The sequence below is a fragment of the Agelaius phoeniceus genome, chromosome 10 (assembly GCF_051311805.1).
Source record: "Agelaius phoeniceus isolate bAgePho1 chromosome 10, bAgePho1.hap1, whole genome shotgun sequence".
NCBI classification, from domain to species: domain Eukaryota; kingdom Metazoa; phylum Chordata; class Aves; order Passeriformes; family Icteridae; genus Agelaius; species Agelaius phoeniceus.
Genome location: NC_135274.1, coordinates 16,663,920 through 16,677,677, shown reverse-complemented (window position 1 = coordinate 16,677,677; position 13,758 = coordinate 16,663,920).

Here is a 13,758-nt window from a genome sequence, read left to right as displayed (position 1 = left end):
GTTTTGTGGGGAAACTGGATGGAAATCTGCAGCTGTGGTGGTGAGTTTTCTTCAGTGTGTACAGGGTCAGGATGAGTGAGTGGTTGGGTTATTTGAGGGCTGTTCCTGAGCCCTCTTTGTCTGGGATCCAGACCAGCCTTCCTGTTGAGAAACACTGTCCTACTTCAGTGCAAGAAAAACAACAGAACATCTCCTGCTCTAGCGGGACAGTGGAAGCAGTAAACTGTTTCCAGTTGATGCTACAAGCATGGAGTGGCTCCTGGAGTTATCAGAGCAGAGGTAACACACCTCCTTTCTTGCTCTCCTTGGTTTTATTAAGATAGTTTTGGTTCTTGCAAAATTCTAAGAGATGTTGTGTGGGCCTTTTGCAAGGAAAAGGTTGGATGCCCATGTGTACCTCTGAGGTGGAAGCAATGGGTACCCCTAGCTCTCTTCAAGGACACGACTTCTTTTTCAGCATGAGTGGAAAGTATGTGGGAATGTTTAATAGCTTTTCCTAGAACAAAACAATAACCTGAACAAATTGCCCTCTTCCAAAAAAAAACCCAAAAAACCCCAAGCAACAACCCAGAAAAAAAGCCCCAACCAAACAATAAAACAAATAGAGGAATATGTGTTTCATTTAAAAAATAAAAGCCCAGATTTATATATATATATATGTAATTTTAGACCAAAATAGAGCAAGGACTTGTTTGTCATGTGATATGGCATCCCAGCAGTGCCTGGCAATTACTTTGCTGCTTTGGTGAGCTGGTCAGTTCTCAGCCATGCTCTGAGGAGTGCTCTGCTGAGCCCCTTAGCAAGCACTGTTTAGTAAATGGGGAAAGAAGTGCAGAAAATGTTTTGTTACACCTTTGAAACTGATAACTTGAGTCTGTAAGTTCAGCTGCTTTTTGGAACTGTGTCCAGGTTGTCATGGGGCTGCTTAAGAAACCCCAAAATCCCACAGTACCCCCAGTGGTCCCCACTTTGTTCCACCACAGATGTCCTGCACAGAGGCAAAACCAGATGGATCTGCCTTCAGTGGCTTTTGGTTTTATTCTTCCTTTTGTTTTTATTCTTTATGGTATTCAAACAGCACAGTCTTTTTGTCTCCTGTCCCTTATACACCCTCGTGACCATTTAAAGGGGTCCACAGACTGTCCATATAAAAGCATGTGTGTAAATAGAGCCAGTCTGCTGTACTGATGACTAGATGGGCTATTACATGTACATTTAATAATTGTATCACATGCCTAGTTTTCTCTGTGTGAAAAGCATAGAGGTACCTATCAGCAGATATAAATGCCTACAAAAAGGCTGTGATGTGGTAGAAGGGCTCTTAGCAGGAGATGTGTGGGAAGTAATCTTTGTTATGGCTGTACCAACCTTAACTAGCCCAACTCTGATGATCCCAAGCTGAAGAAACCTTTGTACCACACAATATTTTCCAGTTAATTATATATATTTGTGCATCTGGGTGTGTGTGTGTGGACAAGTGAGATCATCCATTCCTGTGAGAGTTTTTTTTAACCTATCCAGAATATTTTTCCTCTCACTAGCTCCTTTCCAGGAGCTCAACAACAACAATAGGGCCAAGGGCCTTCCCTCTCCTCTGGTGTCTGCAGTCCAGTGTCTGCACTGGGGTGTGGGCTCTCCAAGTCAACTCCAAGGACTGCTCCAGCTTGAGTCTGCTGCATTTCCAAGCTCAGATAACATGGGATGTTTCCAGGCCAGCCTGGCTGCTGGCCAGGTTCTTGCCAGAAGTGGGAAGTGGGAACCAGGAAAACAAATACTTTTTTTTTAGTTTGTGTGTGTATGGATATGAGAGAAAAATGACAGAGAAAAACTCTGGATCTTGAGCCATCTGGCATCTCTTAGTGATGTGCAGTCAAGGGTCTAGCTCAATTCAAACAAATTGTTCTAAAGTTGTATTTGAAAAATTCTAATTTAGTGCTTGCTTAGAAGTCTATGTGTTAGTTTTGGTTGATTTTTATAAGGTGGGTTGGTCCGTGTAGGGTTTTTTCTTTTTGAAAATGGCACTATTATTTTCTCCTTCCCGTATTTTCTTGGATCAGAAGGTTCACTGAGATGCCAAACTATGGCTGGCTACAGCTCCAGCACATCTTGTAACCAGGCAGGCCATGACATGCCAGAGTGGTGGAGCGTGGTGTGTACAGTCCAGGAAAGATGTGACAGATGAACACTGCTGATAATGTTCACCACTCCGGATCTTCTACTAAAATCCCCTTCTTCCAGGTAGGTTAACTCTTGAGACACTGATATAACGAGCACCTGAAGAAAGCAGATGCCTACAGACACCCACCATCAGAACAAGGTTTCTTTAGTGTAGAGCTGAGCAAGAGTAGAAATGTGAGTTACCCTTTCCTAGCGGGGGAACCATCATTTCTTCCCCGTTTCTGTGTAATTTCAGGCACTGTGCTGGCTGGGATCTGCATTCTGTCCCTGTTTCCACAAGGAATATGAGGAACACTGAGCAGCACCACCACAGCTTGTTTCTCTTCAGCATAAGGTATGACAGCCCCAAAATATACCCCTCTGTCCTTGGTCGGAAAGGGCATTCACAGTCCTCCCACTCTTCCCATTCATCATCTCCCCCTTTTCACACCCAGAAAACACAAAAGTATTGTGCAGTGCCTGCAAAGTATGGCATTGCATAGTATGGGCCAGGCCTTGAAAAGGTACCTTAGTTCTGTCTTGGTTTGGGGGATAGAAACAGGGATTTAGGGATATGATCTTAGGTTTAAAACTTTGCTTTGGGTAAGGTGCCATGTACCAGTGAGATCCTACAGCCCTGACCAACAGGCCAGCCCACAAGGGAAGGAGGCAAGCTGGAAAATGGGATTGTGAGTTCTTAACCTGCAAGAGGAGGGCTGTGCAGGGTGTTATTGCTGAGTGTAACACACCCTTCCTAAGGAAGCTGCACTCTTGTCTAATGAAGTCTTTACCTTGTGAGAGGCAATGAAAGCTGATTGCTGTACTCATCAGGCTCGTGGCTTCCTCTGGAGTCTCTTTCACTCCCTAAATGTTGATAACATCAATCTGGATGGAAGGAGAGAGACTGTAGGGATGGTCTGAATATCAGGATTACTCACCTGCCCTGAAGGACTGATCTTCCTCCTGCTCACCTGAGCAGTGGCAGGGCTCTCTTGGTGAAGCTCCATTCCTGTTTTTACAAGAGGAGGTAAAAGCAGTTTCCAAAATCTGGATTGAAAATATACTTACAGCTCTCCCTTAAAATAACTAATAAAAGAAAAGAAAAGAGAAAAGGCACAATGATCATTATTGTGTTGAAAATAAAAATCTCCAGGATATCCTGAACTTGGGTTAGAAAGACAGTGTTTCTTTACCTAGCATTGGACAGGCTCAGGCCAGGCTCTAGGATGAACTCTTCATTTGGGATAGAAGCCCTGTTTTTATCGGGAGCAAACTCCACAAATAAGTTTCACAAATTATAAATGAAACTCGAGGAACTTTGCCTGGCACAATCCAAAGGTGGAAAAGAAAGGACAGATTACCAGAAGCAGTCTGAAAGCGTGTTTTTCTGGAAAAGAAAGAAGAGAAGGAAACACTTGTTAGTTTGTCATTGTGAAGTGAAGCATTGCCTTGTCAATAGAGCCTCTGGTATAGGGAAACTAGACCCCTGTTTGTTATTTGCAAGCATTTATTTATATATATATTTATTTATTTGCTCTTATGAAACAGAATCTTCACATTAAGATCCAGCCCTTTCTATTCACCCTCTTAATTATCTGATTGTGTCCATTTCTATGGCATTGGCTGTTGCACATAGTCCATCCATCCTTGCATCTGTGCTGGAGAGCAAAGTTATTAACAGATAAGATCAGTTATTGCACAGATTGACTGCACTTTATCTCTTGTGCTGTACCCAGCCACATGCATGCCCTCAGCCAGCAACCTTCAAAAGGCAGCCTGTGCCATGTTCAGCTAGGACCTCCTTCCCTGGTCCCAGGACAAGAGCTGGAAAAGGGAAGTTACCTTATTCTAAGTGCTCTAAAATTCCACCCTCACTCACCTTGAGGTAACTTGCTCGTGTAGTCATGGTCTTAAGGCTTTGCTTTAGTATCCATGGCCACAACATCTAAGCATTTTTATGGTACAGCACACACTAAACATTAATTTCAAATTATTGAGAGTATGTTCATGACTCAACAACTTTCTAATGACTATGTACCTTGCTAAAGTCTTGCAGCTCTTTAATAACAAAGTTTTCCCTGATCCCTTGGCATTCAGGCATTCTGTATAACTGAAAAGAAGTGCATAGCTGAAGTGGGTTTTTAGGACACTCGATTTAAAGTAAGCCCAAGGCAGGAAAGGACTCTTTGAACATCTCCAGAGTGGACACTCCCAGAGCTGTCTGTGTACAGTTTGAATTAATTATTCTCTTCATGGAATTCGTACAAAATGTCCCTCAGGCTCTTTTTGACTGCCTTGCTGCCCTTTTGTGATAATCCCTTGCTATCCACTGGGCTTTCTGTGGTCCTAAACTTAACATACAAAGCCATTTTTATCTAGGGGCTAGGGTGTGAATAAATGCAGGGAATGTCTCTCAACATGAGACTTTGTGTTTGTGAATCTTTCTCCAACTTGATTAGAAATGCTCAAACTTTCTTGCAAGCTGCCTTTAAGCATCTTCCTGTGACATAGCTGCAGTCAGAAGGATTTCTTCTGCCATGGGTTACGCAAGACAGCAAGCAGCCAGGAGCAAAAGGGAAGCTTGGAGGCAGACTGGAGGCTTAAGAGATGGATCCTCTGGTCTCTATTCTTCAGTGCACCACGTAAAATGACCTTGGATAAGTCTCCTTGCCACCTTGGGTAATGCAGGTGTGACAGAGCCACGCTGTCTGCCTTTGCTGGGCTCAGCTAAATGCCTTTAGCTCAGGTTTCAAGAGCACCTTAGGCAGATGGGTTCCCAGCCATTTTCCACTAATTTCAAATGGGGACACATGTGCCTCTAGGGTTCTTGAAAAACCCAGCCCTTAATGTTTTATGAAAAGGGTATAAAGGGCCAGAAGGAGGATTTTGTTCACATCCTTAGTTGTGATGAGTTCTTTGGATGGAGGAAATTCCGTGAAGCATTGCAAAGATCCTTTGCAACAAGGCCCACAACCTCCAGTCTTTAATGACCATGAGCAGAGAGCACACAGCAGAACTGCTTTGTACCCAAACACCACTTTGGTCAGGCAGCAGACAGCAGCAGCTCACCTGCTTTGCAAGAGCCTCAGTGAGCTCCTCCTGGCAGCTGGGCTGCTTCTGAGAATCCGAAAGGTGTACAACTCTAGTTGTTTCATCATTTAAACATCAGTTGAGAAACAACTGCTAGACTTCCAAAAAAACAACCAACAAAAACAAAACAACCAAAACAAAAACCAAGCACCAAAGCCAATAAACGAATGTAACCAGCTTAGAGCTGCTGTTTGGGGTGAGTCAGTGTCCTTGGGCACTGCCAGCTGTACTCCAGCTGTGCTGGAGACCACACTGGCAGGTTTTCTGGCTCAGGTCTCGATACTGCCTTGTGGCTGCCTGGTTAAAGGCTTGCACAGGGATCCTACAGAGACCCACCACAAGCTAGACTGGGATAAAGGCTGGCTTAGAGGCAACATCAGCTTGCTTGTGAGAGGGACAAAACACTTCCAAGCAGCAGCAGCCCTACCACTGCATAGGAATTCATGAATTCAGTGGCTCCTGCTGTGACAAAGAAATGGTGGTCTCAGATGTTCTGGGCCCATGAGAGCTGTGGCTGGTCAGTTTGGGTCACAGGTAACATGACCAGCATTCTGTCAGGCCATCATCCTTCTTATTTCAATGTAAACACTTCCCACCTGTCCCAAATATGCATGTCATTCTCCAAGACTCTCCAGCATTGCTTGCATTGGCGGAACTTTATTCCCTGCTCCCGCTCCCTGTGCCGCATCTGTTCCCATCACAGCTGTGGCCACCCTGTTCTGGCTGCTGACACCCTGGCCCCCCCCTTCCCCTCCAAATCACCTCCCCTTCCAAGATCAAAATACTCTGTTTTTATTTATTTACCCTGCAGCTGTCAGTGTTGTGTCTGGATCACTGCACTGCAACGTGGACGGACATAGGACACACGATATGTGGAAAATCCTTAAAACTGCCATCCTGGTAGTAACCAACATACAGACAATCAACAAATGGATCCCTTGAACCCCTGCACATTTGAAAACAACAGGTCCAGGTGACGGAACAAATGACATTGGAGGCTGGTACGAGGTCCTGGCCCAAACCAGATCTGCATTTGCCCGTGGTCAGGGAGAAGAGCCAGGGCTGGAGATAGTGGCTATCCCAGGGCTGCCCACCCCGATGGTTTTTGGCACTGTACAGAAATACACAAGGCAGAGATGTGGCTCTGAGATATCAGTGCTTTGTTTTCTCTCTGCCCCACATCCTGCTTTTTGAGATGAAGGGAAACACTCTCTCAAATGTCTCAAGGTAGAAGATGCTGTTGAGAACCAAGAAGAATCTGGGATGGTGCATGGTGGCAAGGAAAGGCAGAGCCTAGAATGAGTTTGATTTTCTTCTGTTTGCTGATTTCAAGTTCATTATCCAAACACTGGCTTTGGAGTTGAAGCCTCAGCCCTTTTCAGCCACAGCACCTTATAAAGACAGGCTGCTGCATGGGTTCACCAGTGGCCTCTCACTCCTACATCAGTGCTTAGTTAACATTCCAGCAAGCTCCCGCTAGCAGGGTACCCAACACCCTGCAGCCCTGCCATTGTGTTCTCATGGCCACTGGGAACCAGGGATGGATCAACTGGCTCAGGGCTATTATATGTCAGTAGCAATTGATTTTTTCAGTATGTTAGATAGGGTTTTATAGCCAGCCACTCTGTAACCTCTACCCCACCAAAATGGAAATGCTTTCTAAAGAATGGCTGTAATCTGCCCACTGCTTAAAGATGCTCACATGAGTTTCAGCTACACCCTACCCAAGGCTGTGGTTTCCTGAGCATGAGGAGCTGGGTGCAGCCAAAGGCAGCATTCCCTGCAAACCCAGGTGTTCTCTCCTGCTGGCAGCTGTGATTCAGACTGAGGTAGGACACACACCACAGCACTTGGGTGTGTAGCTGCAAACCAGGTCTCCTTCAGCTGCCAGCCAGTGCCTCAGGCAGTGCTCAGGGCCACAGGCACTGCACTTTCCTCTGTGCCTCCTCAGTGTGCAGGAAGAAAGAGGCATCATTCTCCTCATGTAGCATCAGGATGATGTTAAAAAAGCCTAGCATGGAAAAAGGAATTATCTTCTTGTCTTTCTGCTTCCCTAAGAATAGCTGTTTTTTAGGCCTGTTTAAAATCAAAACCAGTAAACTAATGCCCAGTTGAGGAAGAAGCTGGTAGCAGCACTGTAGCCAGGTCGCAGGTGCCCTTGGTCAGCTTCCAACCTGCTAAGCATCACCTGTCTTTTCACCTTTGGTACCTTCCCAAGTTCTGGAAGGCAATTTGTGGGCACCTCAACAAGAACCATACTGGAACCTCTCTCTGACCACCAGGACACACTTTTCGTGTCCAGGTTTTTGGGAAAGAGGACAGAGATGAGCAGGTGGGCAATGGTAAATTACTCCAGGTAGGTGTCATGGAAGCTGCAGGATGTTTGGAATCTGGGAATATGGGAGTAGAATTGGGAACCTGAATTAAGGGGTGTGTTCAGTGGGGACATGCCAGCTCCAGGCATCAAACTCTCACTGTAATAGTCAATTGTGTTGTCACACTGCTCTCTCTTCAGCCAGGGAGGGATGTGCAGGACCCTGAGGGCTGCAGAAGGCACTGGGAGAACAAAACCTGTGTCACAACTTTACTGCCATGCACTCTTCAATCTCTGCAGCTAATGCAGCTCATTGGTAACCACAGCCCAAGCCATGGCCTTCCTCCTTCCCCACCTCTGCCCTCCCAGCCACCAGGATGTGCCTCCTTCTTGCACTGTGGGGCAGTGAGAAGAGAGACATGCAGATGATGAGAGGTGGGAGAGAGAAGATGACTCTTTTCTGGCAACTTCACTCCTTTTCCACCTGGTGTTGGTTCCTTTCTCAAAAGCATCCTTTGAGAAGACATAACCCCTTCCAAAAGGTGCAGGAGGCTAATTGATATTTATCTATTATTGTTCTGTAGTGCACATAAGTGATGAAAACAGCTACTGACAGCCTAGCAGGTTAGGCAAAAATAGATTGCCTGGAACTACAGATTCACATCCCAGCAGTAAAATTTCCAGTCCTTGAGATGCAGCTAAACTCGTAGCCGGGAGCCTGCTGGCTGTTCAGAGATTGATGTTAATGACCTGCCATGCAAAAGCATCTCTTCCAGGACAGAATCTTGTTCCCCCCAGTGCAGCACACACAGTTCCTGCTGCCTTCCACCCCAGAAGTGGCTGCATGTCTGATTCTGGCCATGTACACAGCAGTTTGTCAAGCATGCCAAGACTCTCCAGCGTGCAAGGCATTATAGAAATGCAAGACAGGATCTGAGCTATGACAAGCACAGTGCACGGCATCATATTCCACTGTGCAGAAGGGGAAATGGGGATGCAAAATATCTTCTTGAACTGAATAAGCCATTTCAATAAAATTAGGACTGAGGTGTGGTTTTACCTCCAAATTGAAACCAAAGTAAGACCATAATGCCTCTCACATTGTTCTGTCACAGTTAACTCATGAAATTACACCACCTCCATTGCCACCAGCTATTTTCTAGTGTAGGAGTTTAATTTATCATTCCAATCACTGTAAAACACCCCAAAATTAGGGCAAAGCAAACAGGAAACCTTGTAGCTGGACTGCAGCAGGGTGAGTAATTTCAATACTCAGTGCAGTGTACAATCTCTGACCCCTATGATTACTTTTAATTTCTCTTTTGACCTTTTGTTAATTGGACTTGCTCTGTGAGAAGGCATTTCAGATGTGAACATTTTTTTAGGTCTTCTTGCTGCTTCATGATTTGTGGTTAGTTTCTAGCTGGAGAAACCCAGAGAAAAATCTCTCTGGTTAGCCCAGTGTAATCTAATCTAGTCCAGCTGCAGCCCCTGAGCAACAAATTGCAACATCTAAAGATTTTTCAAGCCAAGTAGCACCTCATCACATCCAGTTACTGCTTCCACCTGGAGCAAAGGGAAGATGGGAGCCCCAGCAAGAGGATGATGTGTTTGGGCTTAGAGTGCATCCATGGGAGAGAGACCCCCAATGCAAATCAGGGCCAGCCACTATCTCTGCTCTTCAGCAGGAGTTGCACTTGTGTCAGCCAGGGAGTGTGAGCTCTCCATCCTTTGCTGGTTACAGTGGAGAGTCTGTGCAGCCTCATGCCTGCAGGGACTGTTCAGCAGCATCTGCAATCTCTGTTTCCTTCTGCTGTGGGATGTGCTGGTGGCTGCAGTGCTGGCCATGTGGCAGGGCTTGAGGAGGGTGATGGCTTTCCTGTGCTCTCTAGGGTGTATGTAGCTCCTGAAAACCAAGCAGTCAGCAGCACCAGTGTGCACCAGAATCTCAGCTTGCACAGACTGGGGCTCCCATCAGCCTCACCAGCATTAGGTGGCACTGGTTGTGCAGAGAGGACAGCTGGCTCTGTGTGCAGCAGTAACCCAAGAGTTCACACCACCTCTCAGGAAGGATTTTCTGAGCTCTCTGTTATGTGTCTGTGTAGCTTTGGACAGCTCAAAGCTGCTTTGGCCACCCGTGCATCAGCTGTGCTCAATGCCTAGAGTTGTTTGGGGATGTTTGATTGTCAAAACATTTTGGTGTCAAGGGCCTCTCCACACCCTCTGGTGCGATGTGATCCCTGGCTCACAGACTGAGCAGGACTGTTTGGGAGCCCATCCCAGTTCTATTTAGACCCACACTGAGGGTAAGAGAGCATGGTGTCAAAACTATACCTGATGTGACACTATCTGCTGGGATGGCTGAGGTGCTGGCTGTGCAGACTCTGAAGCAAAGCACAAGTGTCTGAGCTCATTCATCTGCTGTGGGACTGAACTGAGGACAGCAGAGCCCAGACCTTCCTGTCTCACCAGGGCCTGGTGTTCTTGAAAACAACCAGAGAGGCTGTTTCTTGTTTGGGGAATTTATTCCCTTCTGCTTTAGTTCTTTAAGATCTTTGGTCTGGGCTTGCCACAGGTTTTAGTGCCTGGTGCTCGACCACGGCTCAGTGAGCCAGGTTCAGCTGTTGCCATGTTGGGGCTGGGAGCTGTTCAGCTCCTCATGTGCACTCTAGAAGAGGAGCTTGCAGTGGAGCAAAATCTGCTTCCACACCCAATTCCTGGATAGGATTGGCTGCACTGTGCTCAGGGTGCAGCCCCCCCAAGGAACAAGTGGCAAAAGCTGGCATGTCTCGGGCCCTGGGCTCTGTCCTCTGCAGTGTGTGGTGCTGCAAAGGGGCGCAGGCAGCAGCTGCTGACATTCCAGAGTGCCCAGCTCCATAACTAACCTGGCAATCTCCCTGCTGGTCCCCACTGGGTGCTCACTGGGTTATCACAGCCATCAGCAGCCCCAACGACTGGCAGCAGCAGCAGGGTGACTCACCTGGCCTGGCCCTCCTTGCACTAAATCTTGCTATCAGGATGATAATCTGCCGGTAATTTTTGCTCCATCTGAGAGCTGTAGACCTGCTCTCACGCATCCTGCTCTCCCTGTAGGCAGAAAGCTTCCCCCCAAATTACCCCACCCTTGCTCAGTGTACCCACAGCCCCTGGCCACTCTCCAGCACATTGTCTGGTTTGGAGACCAAAAACCTCTGCCCTAGTATCTCATTTCAGGAATTAGGCTCTGGAGGCCAGTGAGGTGCCGTGGAGAGATTCAGGCAAGTGCATTTTTGTGGAGGTTGCAGTGCTGAGGCCATCCATCATGCAGCCAGGGAGGGGGTGCCCATGCTGCCCTGCCGAGCACAGTTAATGCTGAGCAGATTTTCCCTAAAAGTTTCCTCCTCGGCCTGCAGTGCCCAGACAAGGACATGGCACATCTTGGCACAGCAGTGGAAGAAGCCATTAGACCTTCAGCAGCTCCAGAGCACAGACCACAAGCTGTGAAGTGCAGATGTGCATTGCTGCACTAGTAACAAGCACACATCATGACTGTGTGTCCTGCTCTCTTCTCTGTTCCTCCTGTCACCTGTTTACCCCCCTTTTCCTTCTCCTCCTGTCTCCCCCCTGTGTGATGATAGATGTGATACAGGGGCTTTGTTCAAAGAGGATGCTGCACTACAGGGCTGGGCTGAGAACTGGCAGCTGATTTCATGCAGGACTGAACAACTCACTCCAGTCTGCCTGGGCACAGTGGAGGTGCTGAGAGAAACTGTCTGAAATCTGTAACTGATTTCCCTGATCTGACTTTGGTGAAAAAAAGAGCCAGGCATGCACATCTAGAACCTACTGCACAATCACTGGCATTTAAGAAAAAAAAAAAAAAAGAAATTAAATGGGTTTTTTGCTTCTCCTGATTCCTGGGAGGAGCTCCATGTTGAGCACTTGATGGATTTACCAGTTTGGAGGGGGTACCCTTTATGTCCTTGGAAAGGGAGTCTGAGTCATCTCCTCTGCTGGAAAATGAGCAGTGCTAAAGCTGTGCCACCAGCCATAAGTCCTGTGGTGACACTTCCAGGGATGGTGAGAAAGGGGAAAGCTTTCTGCTGGAGGTAGGCAGAGATTTCTCTGTGCTCAGAGGAGAAGCGTCCCTTATCCATAGGGATATAAGAGCTACCAGCAAAGCTGAAAGGTCTGACCAATGTTATGAGAGCATCTTGGGGCTGGGTTAGAAACTCTGGGGTTTATCTGAGCCGGGACTGTGAGGAACCTTAATGATGTGTTTCTGTTTCACAGCTACTAAAGATACAGGAAAGCAAGTATCCCCTACATATGTAATCCACAGACCAGGAGTAAAGACAAGGATGATGTGAATGATCTCTTCCTGCATATCCCCTTCCTGTGGACCCCTTTGATCTAATTTACATTATTATTTATTTCAGGGTGACCAGTGTCCTGCCTTGCCTTGGAGGTCAATGGAAGTTCACTTGTCGACTTCATGCACAGGATTTCAACCCGTGTCTGTGATCAGTGATGAAATGAAATTCACAGCTTGGAATAATTTATCCACATACCCAATCAAACACAAACATCCTTTGTGATTGAAAATGAATCAGGGCTGGAGGCAGCTAGCCTGCTGCAGAGGTTTGTGATAGATTAATGAGCTGAGAACAAGCTGCCACCTCCACCCCCATCATCAGTGACTTTCCAGTCTGAGGAAAGGGACGCTGAGCTGGAGGTGAAGGATATACTCTCTGATAAGTGTTGCAGTGGGAGGTGAGAAATACGAGCTTCAAGTGGAAGAGGAGGGGAGGAAAACAGACAAGCACTGTCCTCTGTTAAGCAGGGTACAGTTTAGACAGAGCAGCTGCCTGACAGTCTTGTGGCAGGAGGGTCAGGGCAGGAGCAGCCCCGTGCTTGCAGCACCTGTTATTGAATGCTACCCGCAGGTACCAGGGCAGCACACACCGTGATTCTCTGACTTCTTCCAGTCACATGGGAAGGCCAGGGAGCTCTGAGACCAAAGGAGATGATGAAACACTGACAAGGTCTGCCCTCAGTGAGATGCAGTAACACCAATGCAGAAGGCACCATATCCCAGAGGCTTTTTGGGCTTCAAGATGAAAATAAAGTCTGAATCCTAAGTGTCTAAAGTCTGAGTGTCACAACTCAGTGATTTTTAATTGGGAAATTCATATTACTTACGCTTTCCTTTCTTTCCCCTTTAACATGCCAGCTCTGGAAGTGTGACAGAGGGTCCAGGCTGTGACAGTAACACGCTTCTCCTTGTGCACAGTGGCTGCAGCATCAGCTGAGCTGAGCTGTGGGTCAGGGTGGGAGCTGTGGTTCAGCTGGGGAATGGCTGTGCATTCAGCCAGGGCCAGTCAGCCACTTGCACTTCTCTGCCCTCATCTCAATACTCGCTAACATCAAAGTGAAATTTCAGTTCCCAGATTAGCAAAGAAAAGCTTGAAAGGGTGAAATGTGTATTGCCTGAAAGTGAAGAAGCCAGAAAGCAAAGCCAACCTTTAAGTGATCGTTTTGAGTACACATTATTTGTGATTGTGGGGGGTTTTTTGTGACTGGGGCAAACCACACTTCAGAGAGATATGAGACTTTTATAAGCGATGAGCTGACACTGTAGGTTTGACAACCAAAGAAGATGAAAGAGACATTTCACAGCTGAGGCCATGGGTTGAGCTGGTGCCTAGTGAGGGAAGGATTTTTGAATTTGGTGCCCCTCATGTGCCATGTGCTCAAACACAAGAACACTGCACTGGTGGGCAGCTGGCAGGAGAAGCTGCTACCAAAAGCAGAGCTGGGGAGTCCACTAGGTCTCCACCCTGACAGCACTGCATTTTTGGGCTGTCTTCTGAAACCTCCTTTATCAGCATGTGCTGGGGGTCCACAACTGCATAAGGCTGGGGAAAAAGCTGTGCTGCTCCCACTAAATGGCTGGGGTCAGCATCTCCTGCCTGCAGGCTCAGATGAAAAAAGCTGGTGTGAAGTTTTCCTTCCAAAGGCAGCAGACAAATTAAGCTGCCTTAAAGCTGCCTTTCATAATTTAAAGCAGCTTCTGGGGTGCTCCAATTATGCATCTTCCTGGTGCTACATCTGAAACTCCAAACCCACACAGTTTGAGTGACAAGAGTAGCTCCTGCCTCTTGCTGCCTGCCTGATGTTGTGTCCTTTCACACCAGCCCCGGAGGGCTACTCTGGAG